Source organism: Pleurodeles waltl, chromosome 9, assembly GCF_031143425.1.
Source record: "Pleurodeles waltl isolate 20211129_DDA chromosome 9, aPleWal1.hap1.20221129, whole genome shotgun sequence".
NCBI classification, from domain to species: Eukaryota; Metazoa; Chordata; class Amphibia; order Caudata; family Salamandridae; genus Pleurodeles; species Pleurodeles waltl.
Window position 1 is genome coordinate 714,241,493 of NC_090448.1, and position 13,447 is coordinate 714,254,939.

General features: G+C 47.7%; 1 protein-coding gene across 4 annotated transcripts in view; it reads left to right on the forward strand.

Annotated features, from left to right (window-relative positions):
- SPTBN2 (spectrin beta, non-erythrocytic 2) overlaps nt 1-13,447 on the forward strand; it is an 812,320-nt gene that overhangs the window by 791,574 nt on the left and 7,299 nt on the right. The gene's annotated exons all lie outside the window — the stretch shown is intronic.

The following is a 13,447-nucleotide window of genomic DNA, read 5'->3' on the forward strand; positions in this document are numbered from 1 at the left end:
AATGTAACGAAATCTGTCAATAAAAACAACCCAATGGAGTGTATACACTTGTTTCTAATAGAGACGTATAGCCACAGATTTTTACCTTTTGAATATTCCCCAAGCTTCAGACTGAATCCAGAAACTTTTCAGCAGTACCTTTGTGCGCCGGAAGGTAGCCCATGCAGCTCTCCAGAGATGCCATTCTGCTTCAGAAGTGGCATGCAGAGCCTATATAGATGCATCTCCCTTGCGCTGACATTAGTTCCTTTCGTTCTGCACCTCCAGATGTGGATCTGGAGCACGCTTGTGTCTCTCAGAGACTATTACCTTTACAGTTTTTTCCTTTGTGCAAGGGATGACACTCCCAAAGACCGGTTTTAAACCCTGCAGGGATTGTCGAAAGCAGATGTCTTTGACAGATCCTCATCAGGTATGTCTAGGGCCGGGCCACAACTCCATGGCCTGCAGTGATTGAGTCAATGAACCCAAAGGCCATCAGAGACAGCAAGGTGGAACTACATCGCAAAGCATAAGGAAACTCCTTGCCAGGACTGCGCCAAGTCCACGATGAAATCTTCAGTCCCATTTTTGAAGCAGACTTAGTTGTTCCAGAGGCTTTTCTTCTCGTTCTAAGTGGTTCAGTAGGTCTAAGAAAAAAACACAAGAAATCTAAGCAGGATTCCACCCCCTTGCGCCATTCATATTTTCCTGAGCGGATGCAGGGGTGTCTTCACTCTTCTCGATCTTGCTCTCAAATTCGACCAACGTCAGAGCAGTTTCCAGAGCGGGTATTGGCAGAACCGAATTTTCCAGGGCCATGCCTAAGCAGATCAAAGAGGTGTGCACAGCTATGCCCCAGCTCTTCGGATCCATACTTCCTATGATGTGCCTTCAATCCCCAGGGAGCCGAGAGGCTCTCCATCTGGGAGAATGTCGGGGGGAGGGGTTCACCCCTTGGCACTAGTCATACCCTCCAAGCCCATCTCGCCTCCTACTCCACTACCAACCCTGCTTTTGGAGCCGCCACAGTTGTTAACGCCAGGCTCCTTAATTCATGAGGATGAAGCCTGATGGGCCTTTCCGACGCTAGTCTGACCACAACCAAAGTAATGTCCGATGCCACCTGCAACACCACTTCTCCCACCTGCTTTGCCACATCCTCATTTCAGAACTGACTTCGATATTGACTATGACCCTGATGATGAGTTTGCACTACCCTACCAAAATGATAATTGGTACGAGGACCAGTTCCCCACCATGGAGGTTAAGGCCAATGTCTTAACTGAGCTCCTACAGCCGGGCCAGATATCTTTTGAGCCCCTCCTTCAGTTTAATAAGACACTGATGGGTACCTTACTGGGGGCCTCAGCCAAACCTTTTTCTGGCCCTCCCTCGGTTAATCAATAAATTCCTAGGCATCATCACCCTGCTCTGGGTGACCCTGCTTTTTTGTCACAGCATCCTTCTCCTGAAAGTTTAGTGCTGCACGAGTTGGGTCTAACCTAATTACGTTGCTCAACACTCCCATATATAGAGATGACAAAGAATCTAAATGGGTGGAGATATTTTGGAAAGCAACTCTTTACTTGCATCAGTCTAATACTGCAGTCTGTCAATGCCAGCTGCTTGTTGGGATGCTGTTTGCACCACCGTTGGGACTCTGCACAAGTCCTCACTGGTATGCTTGACAATTTACAACCTTTTCTTCCTTAGGCGATTCAAGATGGTTGTGATGCTGCCGAGTTCACAACTCATTGTGGGTTGTATACTACTGGTTCCATCAGACGGGCCATCGGCACCAGTGTTGCCATTCACCTCCAAGCGTGAATGCAATCAGCTGGGTTCTCCTACGATGTTCAGTCGTCACTAGTGGACTTGCCTGTTCAGAGACAAGGCTGGTTCTGTGCTGGAGTGCTTTAAAGAGAGCAGGACTACTGTCTGCCTCACGTCGACAACAGCATCCATTCAACCTCCCCTTTCTTGACTTTGGCAGAGGTACTCTGACCCACCAACTTATCCAACCCCCAAAGGGAACCCAGGAGTGTGGCACCCACCACACCCGTGGCCAAGGTTAACGGGACAAAATACATCCCTCCATCTGCAGCTCTACCAGCCAATCGGTAGGAGGCATAATCCCTCTATTCTGGTTTGGCAAAACATTACATCGGGCAGTTGGGTGCCCCAGATTTTCCGGAAGGGATATGTCCAACCTTTCTTTCTACCCCACTGCACCTTCCACCGTATCCCCAAGGACTGACAGAGGACCATCCATCTGCTTTGCAGTAGCCTGTGCAAGCTGTTTTGGCCAAAGAGGCTATTGAGACAATGACATGCCAGAAGTAGGTTGTGGTTATTACTCCTGCTACTTGGTGCCCAAGAAGGACAGAGACCTTCATCCTAGTTTACATCAGAGCCCTCTTAATGTCTTCCTGTGGAAGGAGAAATAGGAAAATGCTCACCCTCCCCAGGTCTTGTCTGTCTTTGACCCTGAAGTGATGTTGGACCTGCAGGATGCCTATTTCCATATACCCGTCCTGCCAGCCCATAAGCACTACCTGCAATTTCTGGTGGAAGAGAAGCATCTTCAGTTTTCTGTGGTCTACCTTGGTCTTACCAGTGCCCCTCGGGTGTTCATGAAAGTGATGCCAGTGGTGTCAGAACACCTTTTGAGGTCACATGTGCCAGTCTTCCCCCTACCTCAGTGACTGTCTGTTGCAGGTGTGATTGCCCGAAGCAGTTGTCAACCACCTCATTACTTCGGCGAGCCTCCTGTCATCTTTGAAGTTTACTATCAGTGTGCCAAAGTCAAACCTGACTCCTCCTGGACGTGAGGTCATATTATTAATAGATAGTCAAATCACAAAACATAAAGGACAGAAGAGTCAGTGAGGAATCTGCGGCTAGATAGCATCTCTACCATAGAGCATTACGGAAGGTAAGTAATTCCTTCAGTGAAGGACTGAAAGTTATGTGTACAACACAAATGTTTTATAGAAGCTTTTATTTGGATAGCACAATCTGTTTGGGAAATTAGAATGGTCCAAAACAATAATGTGGTCCTCCTGTTCAACTCTTCAAGCTGCTGAGCAGCTTAAATGAAGCATACGGCTACTCAGAAAAAACACACAATCATTCTGACGAGGATGTGCAGTTGGCTTAAAGAAATATGACTTGTAGGTGAACATGCAATGGCAGGGGCATCTAGAGTAGAGCCTCTTTTGTGAAGTGACATTTCCCCTCATGGCAGAGTTTTTTTTTTATTGTGAGCTCCTCCGTCCAGATTACAATTTACTCAGAATGCTGCACATGTGTAAAATGGCCTCCACAGCCCCCATGTGCCTATCCACAAAAAATGTAATCCGTATAAAATGCTTCCTTAGGTTTGTGGACTTGCAACATTGTTAAAACACCACTTCCACATAACTCGTAACAGTGAGCATCAAAGGCAGAGATTAAGAGAGTTGAGCCCTCGGAGCTATGCATGTTTAGAGAGAATCACTTTTTCCATAGAGATTTGAAACGTTGCCAAGGCATTTGAGAAGGAAGCTAAAAGTTCTTTTCACATACAGTATGATTAATATACAGCTTGTGCAAATCATTGTGAGGATGAAGTTAATCCCCTTTAGGCAAGTGTATCTGATGTGTTTCATTTTGTGCTCTTTAAGGCTGCAGTGGGCACTGTTAAAGGTTGTTTGTCAGTTGTTACAATCTTCCTTTACTCACCAGATCAGCGATCAATATTTGAATCTTTTATGGTTACTCACTTTCTGGAGGGGTTAATTCATTGATTTTCCCTTCACTTTGTGTTATGCCTCAGTGGATTTTACTTAGTTTCTCACCTTCCTGGTGTGTTTGCCTTTTGAACCATTTCAAGGTTTTTGCTACTATGAAAGCCTGTCTTTCTGATCACCATTATGTTGGCCAGACATTGTAGCAGGCTTTGTCTGTTTAACCTTCTTTCACTTCATTCCTTCCAGACAAGCTCATCCTGCGGGCTACAGCTTCTTACCTTAGAAGTGGTCAACCCTTTTCATATAGGTCAGTTCATAACTTGCTGATATTCTACTTACTGCTTCATCGAACCAAGGAGGAGATGCTGCACAGGCTGGACCTTTCTATTGCACTCAGCTTGTATATTGATATGAACTGCAACTTTTCCTGGGATATGCTGTCTTCAAGAAAGGCAAAATAATGCAGAAGCTGAGTATCCCTAGCTTGATCGCCCTTTGTATACAGATCTGCTATGGGCTTGTTACAAAGGAACCTCCTGCAGGCATCTTGAGTCCCATCAATCAGGACAGAGGTTGTCTCATTGCTTTATAGGGCCATTCCTTTGTTGGATATTTTCCATATCACAGTGTGGGCCTCTGTGCAGTTTCATCATGAATTACTGTCTCAACTGCATATCCCACTGAGATGTCCATGTGACCCCCTCCTTGTAGTTTTCAATGCTAATTGGCCCAACTCCATGTTTTTTTCCACCACTGGGTTCGGACATGCACTGTGTGGCCTCCTACACTGTGTGTAAAACATGTTTTCATCAGACCCATTTGGTTACTCATCTGGCCCATGGTGTCTGTCTCGATCAGGCTTTAGCCCCTTTGTCTCCCAACAAGGGCTATGGAAAACAGTCATTGACATCCTTGGGCATGGAGGGCCTAGCCCAGTGCTTAATTTGTGCTTGTTGTTTCCGGTGCTGAGCACCGGCACTTATTTGTGAGGGACGGAGCTTATTCTTATGCCTCAAGCATTTGCTGCGAGGAAAAGACACATGGGAAAGACGGAAGAAGGAAAAACTAAAAAGCGTCTTAAAGGGAGAAAGTAGAAAGTTGCAGGATGAGCTGAAGGGGCAGAATGGCCGTAAATGGATTGAAGAGGCCCGAGATGGCTTCAGGATTACGCTGCCTCAGTTTTCAGTGCTGGCAGATTTAATTACAGCAGTCTCGTGTTTAAGAGAAGGGCTTTGAGCCCCGGCACCTCTTTATTTACAAATTAAGCACTGGCCTAGCCCCTCCCAGGACACAACACCACTCCTGTCTTTAGTTACCAGGGAATGCTATTGGGTTGGGGCACACATCTAAACAAAATCACAATCCAGGGATGAAGCAGTCTCAAAAACCAGGCTGCCACATCAATTACTTGGTACTTCTAGACATTCACTTAGCCCTGAAAGTATTCTTTCAAGTCATTTGGGGCAAGGTAGTCCTCAGAACCCACAGCATGATGACCCTGCACTACCTACATAAGCAGGGCGGCACACACCCACGTCGGCTTTCCCACGTAGCCCATGGGATTTAGCATTGGTTATTCTGCCACAACATTCACCTAATGGCATAGCATCTCCGGGGGGCAGACAATTTTGCAGACCTGCTCAGCAGGACATATCAAGGAGTCCACAAGTGGGAACGCCAACCTGATGTCCTTCACACATACTTTCCAGCATTGGTTCATCCCACCTATAGACGTGTTCACCACCCTGGAAAACTCAAAATGCCCATACTTCACCACCATATACCCATACCCACAGTCCATGGTTAATGCAGTATGATTGAATTGGTCAGGGATGTTTGCCTGTGCATTTCCACCACTCCTCCTGCTTTCCTTCAGAGGGAGGACACTCATGCTGTTACAAAGCAAATCAGAAGAGTTTGGCACCACTGCATCTCTAAACACATGAACCTGCTAAGATCTACTGTCCAGGATATTATTGCGTACCTCCTTCACTTGCAGAAAGTAGGCCTTGCTACACTTCGACAGTTGCAGCGTACATGTAGAACAAGGAACACTCATCCCTCTTCAGAATTCCCTTTGCCATGGTCTTCAAGGATGGCCTCAAGAGGGTGATACCCTCTAGAGTACCTCCTCATATGGAATCCGTGTAGTCCTCAACAGACTATTGGGAATCACTCTTTGAACCAATTCATTCATGCCCCCTTCAGTTCCTCTGCTGGAGAGTGGCCTTCCTCGTGGCTGCAAGCTCTCAACCTACAAGATCCACAAGGAGAAGGTTGTCCTTAGAGCCAATCCTAAGTTCCTTCTCAAGGTTGTGTCACCTTTACTAGACCATAGAGCTCCCTGTCTTCCGTCCTCAAACATATTCCGTTGCGGAAAGAGCATTGTACGTTTTGGATGTCAAGAGAGCTCTCATGTACTATATTATCAGGACTAAGCCATTCTGTAAATCAAATCAGCTCTTTGTCTCCTTTCCAAAGCCTCAGAAAGGTTATCCCATTTCCAGGGTGGGCATAGCAAGGTAGATCGTCCAGTGTATTAAACCCTGCTATCACAATCAATCAATCAATCAAGGATTTATAGAGCGCACTAATCACCCGTTAGGGTTTCAAGGCGCTGGTGGGGGGAGCTACTGGTCGTAGAGCCATGTCTTGAGGCGTTTCCTGAATGTCAAGAGGTCTTGGGTCTTGTTAAGGTGGGGCGGGTGGGAGTTCCAGGTCTTGGCGGCTAGGTGAGAGAAGGATCTTCCTCCGGCGGTGGTGCAGCAGATGCAGGGCATGGAGGCGAGGGCGAGGCTGGCGGAGCGAAGAGTGGGGGTGTGGAAGGTGAGTCTGTCATTGAGGTAGGCTGGGCCTGTGTTGTGGAGGGCCTTGTGTGCGTGGATGAGGAGTTTGAAGGTGATCCTCTTTGATACTGGTAGCCAGTGAAGGTCTCTGAGGTGGGGGGAAATGTGGTCATGGCGTGGGATGTCCAGAATGAGGCGGGCGGGTGCGTTCTGGATTCTTTGCAGTTTTGTTAGGAGTTTGGTTGTTATTCCGGCATATAGGGCATTTCCGTAGTCCAATCGGCTGCTGACCAGGGCGTGGGTGACAGTTTTCCTGGTTTCGACGATGCGAAGAGTGTTGTAGCAGGAAGAGGAGATGGCATTGACCTGCTGAGTCATGCTGAGTGTGGAGTCCAAGATGAAGCCTAGGTTGCGTGCGTGGGTGGTGGGGGAGGGTGCGGTTCCTAGGGAGGTGGGCCACCAGGAGTCATTCCAAGTTGAGGGGTTGGTGCCAAAGATGAGGATTTCTGTCTTGTCTGTGTTTAACTTGAGGTGGCTTGATTCCATCCAGCTGGCGATATCGTGAAGTCTGTTGTGGAGGTTGTTCTTTGCAGTTATAGGGTCTTTCGTGAGGGAGAGGATGAGCTGAGTGTCGTCTGCGTAGGAAACTATGTTGAGGTGATGGGTTCGTGCGATGTTGGCGAGGGGGGCCATGTAAACGTTGAAGAGCGTGGGGCTGAGCGAAGATCCTTGGGGAACGCCACAGATGATTCTGGAGGCTTCTGGCAGGAATGGTGGGAGGCGGACTCTCTGGGTTCTGCCTGAGAGAAATGACGAGATCCAGTTGAGTGCCTTGTCGCGGATTCCAGCGTTGTGGAGGCGTGTGCGGAGAGTGTGATGACATACCGTGTCAAAAGCTGCAGAGAGGTCCAGGAGGATGAGTGCTGCTGTTTCTCCTTCATCGAGCATGGTCCTAATGTCGTCTGTGGCAGCAATGAGTGCAGTCTCAGTGCTGTGGTTTCTGCGGAATCCGAATTGGGAGGTGTCGAGTACCTTGCTGTCTTCCAGGAACCGGGATAGTTGGCTGTTGAATTTTTTTTCGATGACCTTGGCTGGGAAGGGGAGGGGGGAGATTGGCCGGTAGTTCTTGGGGTCGTCTGGGTCTGCCTTTGGTTTCTTTAGCAGGGTGTTGATTTCTGCGTGCTTCCATCTTTCTGGGAAGTTGGCTGATTCGAAGGAGCTGTTGATGGTTTTGCAGAGGTGGGGGGCGATGATGATGTTTGCCTTATTGAAGATATCGTGTGGGCAAGGGTCCGATGGTGATCCAGAGTGGATGGAGGCCATGGTGGTGGCGGTGTCCTCTATGTTGACGGGGGTCCAGGTGTGGAGGAGGTGGGTGTTGCTTGGAGCGTTGGGTTCTTGGGTATTTGTAGTCAGCTGGTGGGTCTGGGGTTTGAAGCTATTGTGGATTCCTTCTATCTTTCCACGGAAGTGGGTTGCCAGTGAGTTGCAGAACTCATGTGATGGCGGGGGTTCGTTGGAGCAGGTCCTGGGGGTGGAGAGCTCATTGACGATGCCGAAGAGCTCTTTACTGTTGTGAGCGTTGGCTTCAACACGGTTTTTAAAGTGGGTCCTTTTTGTGGTGCGGAACAGTTGGTGATGTTTGCGTAGGGCATCCTTGAAAGTGATGTGGTTGGAGTTGGTAGGGTCCAAGGTGCCAGGTTTTTTCCATTCTGCGACATAGCCGTTTGGATTCCTGTAGTTCTGGGGTGAACCAGCTGGCCTTGATTCTGTGGGAGGTGTTTTTTTTTTTTTTGAGCGGTACGAGGATGTTGGTGCAATCTTCTATCCAGCGATGCAGGGTGGTGGTGGCTATGTTGGGGTCTGGGGTCCCAGGGGGTGGGGCCCGGGCGAGAGTGGAGATCAGTTGATTCATTGATATTTTGCTCCAGTTGCGTCGGGGGGGGGGATTGTGTGCGGTAGTGGTGAGTGACTGGTTTTTGGTAGGAGAAGTGGATGCAGCGGTGGTCTGTCCAACTGAGTTCGGTGGTGTGGCTGAAAGAGACGTGGTTGCTGGCTGAGAAGATGGGGTCGAGTGTGTGGCCTGTGGAGTGGGTGGGTGGGTGTAGTGACGAGTTGCTTGAGGCCGAAGTTGGCGAGGTTGTCGGTTAGGTTGGTGGTGTTGATATCATTGTTATTTTCTAGGTGAAAGTTTAGGTCACCAAGGAGGATGTAGTTTGTTGAGGCGAGGGCTTGGGAGCTGATGGCGTTGGCGATGTCATCACAGAACTGCAGTCTGGGTCCAGGGGGTCTGTAGACCAGTGTTCCTCTGAGTGTGTTGTTGGCATTGATGTGGATTTTGAAGTGGAGGTGCTCCTCCTGGTCTGTTGATTCGGTCTCTTCTGGTGATCTTGTAGTTTTCTGGTATGGCTATGGCTACGTCTAGTTCTGAAGCCAAATTCATCCAGGTTTCAATTAGGAATGCGACGTCGGGCGAGTATGTGGTCAGGAGGTCCCAGAGTTCAATTGCATGTTTGTGGATGGAGCGGGTGTTAAGTAGGATGCATCTTAGGCGGTTGTCTGTTTTGATTTGGAGGTTAGGTTGCAGGTGAAATTGCAGGCTTTGCAGGAGAAGGGTCCTTTGGTGTGCGTCGGTGTGGACTGGAAGCAGATGGAGGAGCGTCCTGGATTAAGGGCGTGGAGTTCATTGGCAGTGTAAAGGTGTTTGGTGGCGCGGGAGGCATGTTGGCCAGGGGGTCTGGCGCTGGGCGTGGTCTTGGCACGGACGAGTGCAGACGGGCATGCCTTTGGTGCGCCAGCGGCGCGTCCGCGCTGCGGCCGGCATAAGAGGGGCGGTGGGAGGGAGTGGCAGCTGGGAGGAGGGAGGGAAACTTCCAATGGGAGTGCGTCAGGAGCGGGAAGAGCTCCGAGGAGGAGGGAGGGGGCGGGGCCTTCCGGGAGAGGAGAAGCCAAGAAGCCCAAACAAGCCCAGACAAGCCCAAATAAGTCCAAAACAATGGCAGCACTTACCGGAGCAGTGGTGAGGAGGAAGCAACCTGCCTGCAAGGATGCAGGGTCAGAGGTCGCCCTCTGACACTGCATCCTTGCTCCACCCCGGGTTCACAAAGGAGCAACCTTAGCCTTCCTAGGAAACATCCAGCTAGCAGATATTTGCGGGGAAACCACCAGATTGACACCACACACCTTTCCAAGCACAACTGTGTGGACTTCTTGGACCATCAGCAGGCCTTGGTAGACCAGACAGTGTTAAGTGCCTTATTTCACATGCTTGCCACCTCTAATGCAGGGCACTGTTTTACAGACTAAGATAAGCATGTGTATTTACAGCCACATATGTTACAAATGGAAAATGCTTATTACCCTCTAAGCTTCTATTCATAGTGCTGTAAGTTCACCCAGCCTGCTCCCCGGAGGCTTGGGTCTTCTTTTCATTACACATCATTTCACTCACCTCATACTTTCACCCACATTGTGAAAAACAATTAACATAGAGTTGGTGCCCTTGCGCCTGGTACACTAAGGGAGGAGTCATGGCACTTCCTATAACTCAAAAGACTTCTTCAAACAAAAACAACTTGCAAACGTCTGAGCCCAACACTAGATAGCAGGAGTATGCTGAGCTTGTGAAGCTACAGAACTACACTTGTGGTCACTGTCACTGTGCCCCCATATGACCACCTTCTGTGGGCATAACCCTGTCCGGAAATTTCTAGGTATGCCAACTCAAAGATAGCTACGTCTGAAAAATCATGTCCACCTCGCAGTAGCCCTTCTTAGGGGTGGTACTAGCCTGGAGGTGGTATGCCTACCTGACTAGCTAATCTTCCTGCCTGTCCAGGTGGCAAATGGGCTCTGGACTGGACGGTGGAAGGGGGGTGGCTTCCTCTCCTGTGAGGGGAGCCAGATTGTCATTTCAAAGGAGGCAGCTCTTTAATGCTTGCTGCCTTAAGAAGGCTAATCAGCAGGTTATCCTGTGGGAGGGTGTGTCACCTTCTACCCGGACAGTATTTTGTTCTGGACCTCCTGAAAGCAGGGGTTCCAGAACAGCATCTCGGGTGGCAGGCTGGCAGAAACTGGTCAGCAAGCACACCAGAGGCTGGTGGGTTTTCGGGGGCATCCCTAAGGTGCCCTCTGGGTGGATGTATTGGTAAATACCACACTGGCATTAGTGTGGGTTCACCAATACATGATGTTTGATATCAAACGTCCCTGTTTTCCATGAAGCCATCATGTAGCTAGGGAACTGATATTGACCAGTGTCCAGTACATGCATCTAAAAATGGCTTCCTTGGTCACTTACTATGTCTGAGAATCGACAAAGATAGCAGGGGCATATCAGCTCGTGCACCTAGATACCAAGGGTACCATTTATTAGGGACTTATAGATGGTGCTTAAGGGTTTGCCAGTTGGCGAAACAACTGTGGAGTTTTGGGAAAGAGATCTGGCACTGGGGACCTGGTTAGCAGCAGCACCATTGCACTTTCAGTCGAAATCACTTCAGATACCAGGCAAAAAGTGGGGGGAACCATGTCAAAAAGAGGCACTTGCCTACACATTTGTTGATTGTTTTTCCCTTTCTGAAGTGGACTAATTAAAAAAAACTAAAATATATTAACTTATTGAATGAATAATTTCATACTATATGTAAACAACACAGCATATGCAAATGTATTTCATCTTATACTGAAAAGCATAGTTTGTGTACAGCAGTGGTCTTACTCTTCTTGGTGAATGTTTTTATTAGCATGTCCCTCAATAATCCCATGCTTATGCCACCTTAAAGCCCTCCTTACTCCTCCCTAAACCCATCCTATTTTGTAGTAAGTATTCCCCATTTTCCAGCAACGTCCACCGTTTTGCCCACATTCACTACACACCAGGAGATAACACTTCCACACAGAAAAGATAGAAGTGGCAGAGGCGAAGGTTTCCTCCATTAGGTTAGTGATAGTAGCATTTTTGTAGTAAGTAGTACTGCTGTACTAATTCATGTACTGCAGTTCGCAGTTTGTGAGTAGGCCCCATAGTCATGCTTAGTAAAGCATATATGAAATGAACTGGTGTCTGAGACTAGAATAACCTAGGCGATAGTTTATATTCTGCAGCATCAACATAGCAGTAAATAGAAGACTTTGATTATAGCTCTTAGAGTTTTGCTACCCTCTCGCTAGACTCAATAGAGGTAGTGGTATTTAGAGGGGTGAAAGTGCCCATTCATCAAAACATCTTGAGATTCAAGTAGACCATGCTGTGACGATTTGAACTGGATGAAAACATAGTTTACAAAGGAGGAGGCACTAAAGGGGGTGAGAGACTTAAGGTTTCAAATTAGCCTTATGAGGCCAGAGGGGTAATTCTACTATTTTAGCTTTCTCTTCAGCTAACCACAGCCTTAATTCCCAGACACTGACTATCCATATCTTTCATCGCAAACAGGGTATATATACAAAGTGGAAATCTTCTTGCTCATGCAGCACAATCAAAGTTTTACATTATTAAGTCCCATCTTTTGTGGAACATCATAATTTATGTTTAATGCTGCCTGTCTCAAGAAAAGCAAAGTATTTCCCATCCATCTCAGGGCTTGAGGGCACATTAGTAGCCCAAAAAGCTCCTAGATCTTAATAAGTCCTTATAAAAGGAGCTGTGAATGTAAAAACAAGGTTCTCAACGCAAAAAGCGCACTCAAATTAGAAGAGTCTTTCAGCTTTAAATCTATTGAAAAGTGAAAAAAATCCCCTTAGAAGGCCCAGTTCAGGATGTGGCCCTTCCTTCACAGGGAAGACCTTAAACAAGATAATAACTGGAGCATCTCTGTAAGCAAATCAGCTTTGGGCTGCAGTCTGGATATGAGCTCTTGATGAGGTGTGTACACATCTCACAGTGACTGAGAGTGAGGTAAGCAGCCAGCTGCTGGGGCCATACTCCACTCCTCCAGCTACTTCCATTGCCACTTAGTGTTGTCTGCCCTGATAGGTTCACCATGGTTCTGTCTTTCCCATAGCAATCTATGCTCCTCTGTGCCCTGTCTCGAGAGTTCATACTGAAATGCGACCTTCACCAAGGTGCAATCGGCTCATTTGGACACACAGTCCACATCACAGGAGATCATCTGATTCAGGTGCAGATTGTCCCAGTATTCGTTCTCCACAAATGCCGTACTCTGTTCTTCTTGCTCAATATGGCCCTCAACCTTCTAATATGTGTCAGCTGCTGGGGAGGAGTAGGCAGGCAGATGAAGAAACATTGATGGTTGCTCCAACAAAACGCATCCTTCATAAGACCTAAATGGCCTAAAGAGAACCATTGCAAGCTACAAACTTTAGATAATTAGGATTTCATTAGAGCACGTAGCTGACAGACTATGACTTTATGGGTACACAGGAGAGGGTACTAACAACGTCCTAATAGTTTGAAGGGGATCTGGGTGGAGGAGATTTATCCTTAAGAGCCTATAGGCCAGACTAACATTATACTGTTTGATTGAACAGCATAATCCCCAAATTAATCCCGCAATGTGCCCTGCAGTGCCGTCCTTGCCAGATTTGTTATATGGCCTTTTATAAAGGGTGTCCTAAAAATATGACTTGGTAGTGGAGGCTCTTCCTACTCCAAGGAATTTCTAGTAGAGGTGCTAGAATGGGCTCCAGCAGAAAATGTTTTTCCCTTTGCGGCTGGATTGTAAGAAGCAAACCAACACTGCATGTGTATAAGTCTAAAGAATACAAATCTACTCCAGAGCCTTTTTAGGTCCAGCCTAGACAGCCCTTGCGCTGTCGCTTAGCAGCCTGTTGTAGATGGTTTGTGAGGTTCAGCTCCACCCAGTCATTGTGATTTGTGTATGCCAGTGTCCTTTAAAAATCCTTGCTTGTTACTGGTTAATTTTACTCTTTGTCCCACCTTTTTCTGTTTTGCTTCCTTCCAGGAGATCAGACCAACTATTATCT